Source organism: Fukomys damarensis, unplaced genomic scaffold (assembly GCF_012274545.1).
Source record: "Fukomys damarensis isolate Sample0158 unplaced genomic scaffold, DMR_v1.0_HiC HiC_scaffold_35, whole genome shotgun sequence".
Classification (NCBI taxonomy): domain Eukaryota; kingdom Metazoa; phylum Chordata; class Mammalia; order Rodentia; family Bathyergidae; genus Fukomys; species Fukomys damarensis.
Genome location: NW_022900947.1, coordinates 28,546,486 through 28,557,224, shown reverse-complemented (window position 1 = coordinate 28,557,224; position 10,739 = coordinate 28,546,486).

Genomic DNA, 10,739 nt, shown 5'->3' with positions numbered 1-10,739 from the left:
CTGTGTTTCCCTGTCTTCATTTCTAGGGCTCAGCCAATCTGACCAATGCAGAATGGGTGGCGATTAGTCAGTAGCTGTCATGATCTAAGCTCCTTGGTGGACCAGGATCCCATTGCGGAGCTAGCAGGTGTCATAGGCTCACTGGCCATGTGGGCCTTGGCTACTGTTTGTCCCACTCCTGAGACTGGCACGCTGGCCCGTCAGTGTAATTCTGCCAGAAGCTCTGCCCCTGGCCTGGCTAGGTCTTCTCTCATTGTTTCATCCTAGATCTGTCCTTATAGTCGTGTTGCTGCACTCTAAGCCAGGACAAGGATGGTCTGCAGACCATCCTGCCAAACTCGGGGATTTGGAGTAGCATCACACAGTGCTTTGTTTGTTGTTGATTCTTGGCTGACATCCAAATGATATCTTGTACGTGGGCTCCCAGTTGCCAATTCTTGCCTTCTCTGAATTTTAATTTTGGTGAAACACATTGCTTTTTATCCAAGTATTTTTTCCGTACCTCACTTACCTCCATTATTCTGAAGGACTGCTGTCAAATATCGCAGGGAAGACCTCATTGTGTCTAGATGGACATGAAAGGGCACCTGGGGCCTTTGTATTGCAACATCAGCTGCCCAGGTGTGCCCTGGTTCCCCTGGTTAGGCAGGCATCCAGGTGGGCCAGGTTTCCACCTTGCACAAAGAAGCAATTGCCCCATCTGCTGGACACAAGTGAACACTGCAATCAGGGTTTTCAAAATGGTTTCACATGCCCCCGGAGTGTGGGATAAAGTATCAAATCCCTGGTAGGCCATTATTGTCTTTTCCTGGCATAGATCAGTCTTTTATTTTTTACTAGAAAGGACTAAGACATTCAGTTATAATCATGGGTGGATTGGAGTGAGGGTGCAAGTATTTTTCCTTTACTGCTTATCAGTGCAGGATCATCTAGGCATTTCTGCCTCTTAGTGATTGCAAGAGTGTTTCAGAAATGACATAGACTATACAGTTCATCTGAAATCCACTCCTGGACCCCATGAATCTGTATTTCTCAAAAGGCATACTCAGTAATCTGCTGGTCTAGCTAGCACTCCTGTTAATGCTGGAAAACAGGAAGGATCCACACTTACAGATGACAAACCAGAGTTCAGAAATGGTCACACACCAAAAACCAAGGTCAAGAACAAGACTTATTACTGAGGACAGAGATGGAAAGAAAATCCCAACAGTCAGAGAGGCAGAATGGAGATAAAAGGGAAACGACCAATGGCCACTCTTACAGGCATGGAAAAATGGGTGTGTCACGTGTTAGCAATCTAATATTCCCATCACACATAGAGGAATCTGATTTGGGAGGTGAAACTATTCATTATTCCCTGCCTTGGCAAACTAAGGAAAAAATTTCCTTCTGTGTGTATTTTATAGCTGAATTTCCCCTCGAAAAAGGGAATTCATATATATTTTAAAACTGTTCCTTATTTATTATGTAGTAATTACAAAATCTTCAAACAAAATCAATATTCACCATGCCCTGTGAATCTTTACAAGACATATTGTTCCATCACATCTGACTAGGGGATCTAATTATCAGATCTTGAGAAATTATGAATATTTGACAGAATGTCAGTGAAATTTCAGGGACATCTTTACAAAGCAACAGATTCAGGAAACTTCATCCTTAAATGTTTTCTCCACAATGGTGACCATCTTCTCTCTTCACAGTTGTACAAAGAGCTGCATGAGAATCACACTGAGTCCACACACAGAGAAAAAGAAGTTGTTATATTCTAGTTAGGATGAGACTTTTCATGGCACAACACTCTCCATACAAGCTTTTCTCATGAACTGAAAGTTTAAATGTGCCAAAAGAATTTCTCACAATGTTTATGCCTAGGCTGCCCAGTCACAAAGGAAATTACAAAAAGAGTCACAGTGTATAAAAAGTGAAGATTCAGGGATTTTACTATTGTGCTCAGATGAACCATTTTTTCTTCGTCACTTCCAGTCCGCGAGAAAGCCTGTAAAGCTCACTAGTGTCCAACAAGTGGTTAGTTATCAATTTCCTAGGTTATTTTCCCTGAATACGGAAGGGCCATTGAAGGGGGACTTACATTTTCTATAATGGGGACAATGTTTGGCTCTCACAAGCCAGGAAGCAATTTTCAATGGAGCGGTATACTCCATGACCTTCTTTTCTTGGGTCTAGGAGAGAGGAGTTAACTTTGTTCTCATTCCATCTGTCCCAGATCCTCTCCACGGCTGTGACTGTTGGAAAGTAAGGAGCACAGTTTCTCTAGTTTCTGTGAACAGTGGCAGAACAGCTCACTCTGATGTGGATTCTCTTGTCCCCAATGAGCTCCCAAGGACACAGTGCAGTTACAACCCTTTCCCAAGCACCACAGCTCAGGCCCCCATAGTAAGAACAGGCATTGGAGGTAAACAAGACCTATGCCACACCAGGGTTTGCTGGCCAATGCTCAGCTAAGGACCCACGGAGCACAGGGCTCTCCTCTTACTCAACGTGGCATTGGCTTACTACCCACATGAACTGAGCATGCTACATCTTCTCTCCCAGGGCAGCTTCTAAGAATGGAAGGGCTTCCACCACCTCTTCTTCCTCTTCCCGTAACCCCCATGGGTGTCCACAGCCAGGTCCCATAGAGGAGGGTGATCCCAGCCTGGGAGCGGAAGGTCCTGGGCTTCTCCTTCCCACTCTGGACTCTGTGCCTCAGCAGGAGCTCTGCACTCCCCTTTTACCATGGCTGGAGTCTCTTCCAAGGAGGGCACAACATGGTCCTGGCTCCTGGAGTTCCTGACATCAAGTAAGTCCAGAAATGTGTGAATGCCTTGTGCAGTGCTGCCCGACAAGCCCGCTTGGGGTTTCCTGAGGGCCTGTGGAACGGCTCTGGGGCCCATACCATTTTTGCTCTGTCCAGCGTTGTCACAGTGTCCACATGCTTTGTGCTCCTGAGGGAATGATGCTTGGTGAGTCCCACAGGGCTCCAGTAGTGCCGTATTCCTGCCTCTGCTCCAAGTTTGCCTCTGGTCCTCTCTTGGGGCATTTTTGGGGGCAAATTCTTCATGTCTCTGATGGCCTCGAAACTGAGCAGTGTGATCCTCATCCAACTCAGAGCTGCTTACTTCATTGGAACAGTTTGGGCACTGATATTGAGGTCTGACACAGAAGCATCTGTGGGTGAGAGAAGTGGAAAGCACTCAGTTTCACATCATGACCAAGAAACCTGTTGGCTGGGGGCTAGCTCTTCTGATTCAATATTGTGTCTATATGAAGGAGATATTTTTAGCAATTTAAATTCCTTGCCACTTTATAGAAAGCCTAAGAAGAGCTCCACGGGTTGAGAACAGAAAAGGACAGGATATTTTATGGAATGTTAAATTCAAAACTAAGGGACAGAACTCTCTAAGAACTTCTCTAAGATGAAAAGAAAATTTTAAGTGCTGAAGATGCATCTCTCCATGCAATGGTGTGCAAACATTAAAATGAGAAGTATGAAGTTGGTAGGAGCATTAAAATTGCTGTGAGGGGAGCTACGTGTACCACCATTCAGAACCCAAATCTTCACAGGCTGAACTGGCCTTCCAATCATTGAATATGGTGTCCTTAGGACCTATCAACATTTTCCCTTCTGTTTGAACCACCAATTGCTGTGTTACTTAAACCTAATTTTCTTCCATCTCTTTTTGTTGAGACGGTGATAATGATTCTCTCCACATGGCCACTACAGTTGAAGTAGCCCCGGCTGGTCTGAAATTTATGGCACTTAGGCTTCAGGCTCTCTAGTGTGGGAATGACAGGTGTGCACCAGTGGGCATGGGAGTGGGAGAGGAAACATTTTCTGAACTGAGCCAAACATCACATGATTGTGGTCTTGCAGCACCTACACGTGCATGTGTGGAGTATTTGTTAAGCCAGCGAGGACATCAGATAATTTCTGTTCCCTTGCTTGGGATTCACTTCACGGTTTTCTTTTTCTTTTTTTCCTTTTTCCTTTTTTGGTCCAGGGATCTAAGGCAAATCTCTGTGTCATGGAGCAAGTGGAGCAACCACTGAATCACTTTATATTTTCCTGAACTGCAACACTGACCTCAGACATCTGACTGGTGTGATTGGTTGGATTGCATTTCTAATTCCCATTTCAGCCAAAATCTGAAAATCCAGATTTTGTTCCTTCACATTGTTTGGGGAAATGTATATTGGATCTACACCAGATCCAGTATCAAAGACTGAAAATGACCTAGACATGCTCTGACTATTGAGCAAAAGTTAGAAAATCTAGGACACACACAGGTCCTCTGGAATCCAAATCTCAGGAAATTCACTCGGAAGAGCACTGTGGCTTGAACACCAGGCCAGCTAAATGCACTGAAGTGCTTAATCACCTTTATTACCATGGTTATAATTATTATATTAATATATTGCTAATGGCCATTGATTTTACGGCAAATTGGATTTCAAAAAGTTTTGATGACATTATTTTTGAACAGGACTTACTTCCTTGGTCTTTCAAAGTGACGTAAAAATAGCAGATTTCTCAATGTGGACAAGTGTTTGTCCAGCCCTACCTTTGTATCTTTTTGATGCCCTTGTGCTCCATTTGGCTGAGTATTTGTCACCACCTTGAAAAAAGTAAAGAGGAGAGAATATCATGAATTCCATAGTAGGAGGGATTCAGTTATGTTTTCTTCCCTTAAATGCTCAACAGGAAGAGTTCCAAAATTGAGCAAAGGATAGCTGATGGATCAATAGGGCCCTGGAAACCTAGAACCATGTAAGCTCTCTGATATGGCCAATGTAGTCTTCTCCAACATCACTGACACTTGTCTACTGCAGACCCTGACTCTGACACTATGAGTTATGTGTTCTCTTCCCATTTTCACAGAAGAGTAAAGCATGGGTGCAAGAATGCTAGATACTAAAGGGCCTATCTTGTGCCTCATCTGTTGCCTTCTGTGGCGCACTCAAGTACCTTCCTGTGCACAGCCAATTTCATGGCAGCAGGAGTTGCAAGAGGCTCTGAGATGTCTCCTTGCTACAGGTCTGATGGACCACTACAGGGAGTGTCCCCAAAGACATAATGTCATCTTGGCCACTCCTCTTTATCTCACTTCCCAGTGCTAGGAATGGAGCAGGCCTCCTTGCCACAGGTTCTACCAACATATGCTCAAGACAACAGGTTCAACGGACCATACCATGCAACGGAAATCTTCCCTCCCTCTCTGTTGTATGAGTAGAATTACTAGACAAAGAGTTATAACAGATCTGTGCAAACACATATGACTTTGCACAGTTGACTTACAATGGCCACCCGCAGAGACAGATGGGGAAGAGTGCAGAGGCTCTGCCTTCCCACTGGAGACCTAAGGATTTAGTCAAAGATCTGGATGTCACTGCTGTGTCCCCTGTGAGCGTAGTGCGTATCCAGAGGGTGATCGATCTGTGGTGGAGACTGAAAAGTCTACACGGAAAGCAGAAGGGAGCTCACTGGAAGCCAAAGCAGATGTATAAGGCAGGAAATGACCTCCAAGGTCATCACTCTGATCCTCAAAGGAACAGAAGCAGTAGTGTTCTTCTCCCCTTCCCTTTTATACCTTCCAGACCAAGAGCTGCCCTAGGGTGAGTGCACCCCTATCTAGGAGAAGGCCGCCCCTACCTAGGAGGAGTCCGTCCTACCTAGGGGGAGTCTGTCCCTACCTAGCATGAGTCCACACCTACCTAGGCGGAATCTGTCCCTGCCTAAGGTGGATATTGTAGGCCCTAGGGACTGGAGTTATATATGCTTATCTTACTCCAGCTGTCAAGTGGACAAAAACCAGCAACCATCAAGACTCAGCCTTTGGCTACTTGACAGCAAGATGTATTTCCTGAATCAGACTACAGATACAAGGACAAGATTCTACTTTTGCCTACCTGGTTACTGGTAACGTGTACACCAGCAGAAAAGCACTGCTTCTTTGTCCCGAAGTTTAAGCAAGTTTTCTGTGAGTGATGCTTGTTGTTAACATTTCATAACTTGACCATCATAACATAGGTTTCATAATCCTGAAGAAGCAGTGTTAAGATAGCAATAGTCCAATTACAATCCTCATTTCAGGAGCTGGTCATGGGCTTTCAGCCCATCTTTCATTGTCCATTATATATTGGCTTGGCCTCAGCCAATACCTGAGCAGGTACTGGTGCTTTCCCCGGTGGAGTGACACCACCTTGATTCCTGGTGGTTCTGGGCCATTGGTCATTCTGGCTGGATTAGGTAATTGTAGTTTCCCTTTGACTTTCGTAATGGGGCATGGTAATACTAAGAGACACCCTCACGATCTCCAGCTATCCCAGGATGTTCTTGATCCTTGGCATTGTGGAGTTTTAGTCCAATTTCTGCCTCTGAGTCTGGGTCAATCACCCCAGGAATTCTTCCAGATCACTGGTTACAGCCCAGGAATCTGTACAGAGTCACACATCTAGCCATTTCTGCCTCCAGTAAAATGTATTACCAGATGCAATGCCCAATGTCTGGCTACTGTAATGATTTCCATTCACCACTGTCCTTGAGGGAAGTCCTGAAAGGAGCTAAAATGCTATCGCTGTCCACAGTTGGGTAGTGCCTGCTTAACATACAGAGCCATTGCTAACCAGTCCCAGCCTCCTCTGCCTTTGAATGCTCTTCTTGTGGTTCTTCCCATGAGGTCCAATCTACATGCTGGGAAGCCCAAGGCAGTAAACCAGGTATAAGAGCTGTAGGCATCTGGGAAACTTCCCCTTGGTACTTCCTGTTTGCCTCTGGAACTGGTCTCCTTTCCTCGTGAATATATCATGTAATTTAACAAAAGGCTGATGATGTTCATATTCATCCGTATGAGTCAGGGCATGTGATAGCACCCCTGTCATGACAGGCAACTGAGGTGCCTGGTGACGTGATATTCCACGATCAAGTGCTCAGTTTCCACTCCACCCAGTAGCAGTCCTAGAGGTGTTTCTCAAAAAGAGATTAAATTTCTGCAATGTTGTAAAGTCCTAATGCCCTTTCCTCTTGTTCATCTATTGCAGCACACCAGAGACTCCAAGTTCCATCTCTACCAGCCAATGATACTTCAAGTATCACTAGATCTTCTGTTCAAATAGACCCAGTGGCAGATATCTTTGCCAATGCTCTTTCTCTCCCTGTCCTGTTACCTTCAAGTGAAGAGGCCTCCTCAGCCCGCTGGTGGACCAGCATTTAACCAAATCTACAGGGCCACCAGACCATGTGAGCCAAAATTACCCTTCCCTCCTGATATGTATGCACTTGTGCTACTGTGCCAGATGACTTGTAAAAAACTGATGGAGCAATGGGTTTAGTTAAGTCTTGGTTTCAGCGGTTTCACTCCATGGTTCCTTTTCCCATGCCTCTGACCCTGTGTGTCAAAGGCATCATGGCAGGAAGAACTTATTGGCACAAATCTAGTCCCTTCATGGAAGTCAGTGTCTTTCTCTGTGCTCCTGTAGATGACTCCATTACTGAGGCAGCGGGAATCCAGGTTTGATCTCTGAACTCTGCTGTGCTGAAGATCAAAAAACATCTCTGGATTTCTTGGCAAAGTGAGACTCAGTTTTCCTCTGCACAGTGTCCCCTGCATTATGTCACGCTGGATCCCACCCACACCATTTACCTCCAAACAAAATTTCTTCATGTGAAACTGGTCACTTTAATCCATCTGGAAAATCATAAGAAGCTCATGTGCAATAACCCTTTGTCAGCCATCATTTTGAATCCCCATGCTTTTAAAATCGATTAAGAGTAAGAGTTTCTTAGTTATTGGCATAGAACAGATATCACATGATAATGACACTCTTGAAGAGAAATCATACCTACGAACAATGTGGTAATGACTTCAGTTGTCCTGAGTGCTTACCAAGGTAAGAGGTGAGTCACATGACAGAGAAAACATACCATTTTTCCCATTAAGTTTATTGGTACATTCAACATGATGACATTCATCATCGGGATCTTGGAGCTTTACTTGATCTATCTTGGTTCTTGTTTGCTCCTCATGTTGCTGTCCTCCCTTCAGCCCCTTCACCTTTCCTTATTTACAAAGACTTTGTTTCCATTTTTTCACATTTTTTCTTGTCTCTTCTTTCCTTTCCTGTCTGCTTCCCACTTCCCCATTAGCCATTTTCTTCCAATTTATATACCATTCACGGAATGTGGAAAAATCAGTCAAGCCTCTTTAAAAATCACTCAAGACATAAATGATATTTCACACTAGACAGAGACATGAATGTCAGATGCATGGAAAGCCTTTTCAGTTTCTACTGGTTTCTGAAACATGAAAGAATTCCTGCTGTATAGAAGTCATATGATTGTGGAAACATGTCAAGGCTTCTACACATTTTAGGACCAGTGCAAAACATAAAAGCATTCACACAGAAGAAAGAATGTGACATTGCAAAACATTTTTCATTGATACTTTTTCTTTTAAAGTTATGGAAAGATGAAATGAATTCATTTGGCCATGATTTTAGAGGTCATGGAAAAGACTTTGTAGTGTCTGGGCATTTTTAATCCCAGAAAAGGATTCACACAGGAGACAAATCACAGGAGTTCAAATGGCATGGAAAAGGTTTCATGTATTATAGGTCATCACAAGATGGGACATAATTCACATGTGAGGGAAATTGTATAACTGCAAAGAACACATGAACTCCCTTAATGACTGAAGTTCTTAGAGAGTTCTTGAAAGGATTAGCACTTCAGAGAAACTGCAGAAGTATAATGAATATAAGAAAACCTTGAGGTTTCTAATAATTTGTGAATATATGGAAGGATTCACAGTAAAGAGAAACCCTGTACATATAAACAGTGTGGAAAAGTCTTCATAAGATGTCAATGGTTTTGAGTCCATCGAAGAGTCATACTGGAGGTAGTCAGCGAGTGTTCTCAGTATGTTCCCCTTCATCTCTTCCAGTTTCTTTGGAGCTTGTGTATTGTGGGCGTTACGAAGTCCAGAAACTGACACACAGAAGGGAAACTCCAGAAGTCGAGTGAGTATGGTAGGAATGTGGAAAGGAATGAGGGAAAGCCTTTGGGCAGTTTTGTTCTTCTTAAGTCCATGTATAGAATTCCACTGGGTAGATAGTGATTCTTTGAGGCAATGGGGGAAAGCATTGGCTCGGATTTCCACACTTTTGTTAATATATTCGCTAGAGCTAAAACCCATGCTCAGCATCACTTTTTAAATTTTATTTATTTATTTATTTTTTGTTCTTTTGAAACAGGGTCTCACTATGTAGTTGAGACTAACCTGGAACTCACTATGTAGCTCAGGCTGGTCTCGAACTAAGGGCAGTCATCCTACTTCAGCCTCCAGAGTGCTGGAATTAAGGGCATGGGCCACCATGCCCGGCTATTTAGCTTCACTTTTGATAGCTTTGACCTGTAGCCTTCGTTCTTTGATACAGTAGTGAAATTGGACTGAATATTCTTACAATCATAAATCATCTCATGACTCCATTCAAACTTTAATCTTTCTCTCTGTCACTGCACAAATGTTCACAGGCTCATCCTGGTGACATTTTTGGCATCACTCAGCTGTGTTTGAGAAACTAGTATGATTGCATGAGAAGAGAGACGAAGGTTTTAGAAAGAAAACTTATACTCCCAAGTGAAGCACTGTATCATGTTTCCAAACTGGTTGCTTTCCAGCCAAGTAATTGTATTCTACTAATGATAAATCCCATGTGAATTGTTTGAAAAGAGCTGCCTTGTGTGGTCCTGAGAGCTGAGAGTCTTTGTTTAAGATCCATCTACAAAGTCCATGTGTACCACTTTTATTCCATGTGAATCTAGCTTCTCTCCTGACAGGGCGAGAGTACTTTGGTTGTGATTTCTTTCAAGAAATCTGTGCTACCTTTTCTTTTCACCTTCCTCCACCCCACCATGCTCTGACTTCTACCTTCTCTAAGAGCCTTAAGATTCCTAGGCTCTTGTCGCCCAGATCCACAGCCAGGGAAGCCCATGCATGGCCACCATCTGGACACTGTGTATGGAGCTGTGAAGGGAGATGTGCGTCAACTGAGCAGGCAGGAGCAATCTTGCTTTATAAACCGCCAACAACAAATGCAGAGCCGCTTGACCACCATGACACAAGGGGAGGTCATAGTCCTCTCTGTGGGCTGGAAAGGTACTTTACAATGCTCCTGGTTTGTGTGGTTTGCTAAGTTTTAAATTTGGAGTATGTGCTTCTAAGCCTGGCTTACATTAGACCTGTATGTAGGCTTTGGGAAGCTTCCTGATTTGGATAGTTTCAGTAATGGGGGACTGCTAAATTGCAGCTATTGCTGGAACAGGAGATGGACTAATTAAGGGAAATGACTGTTTACCTGTAACAGAACTGAGAACCATGATTATGTATAGTGTAGACCTTTTGTTTTTCTTTCGGGAATGCAAGTAGATGATCAAGAAGAACCATGACAGTCTCATCAACTTCCAATTTCAGGTGCCTTGCTCCCATGGCTGGACCAGGTTAGTGAGCAGATTGCTGGAACAGGAGATGGACTAATTAAGGGAAATGACTGTTTACCTGTAACAGAACTGAGAACCATGATTATGTATAGTGTAGACCTTTTGTTTTTCTTTCGGGAATGCAAGTAGATGATCAAGAAGAACCATGACAGTCTCATCAACTTCCAATTTCAGGTGCCTTGCTCCCATGGCTGGACCAGGTTAGTGAGCAGAAGAGGGTTTGTGTAGAATTATGCACACC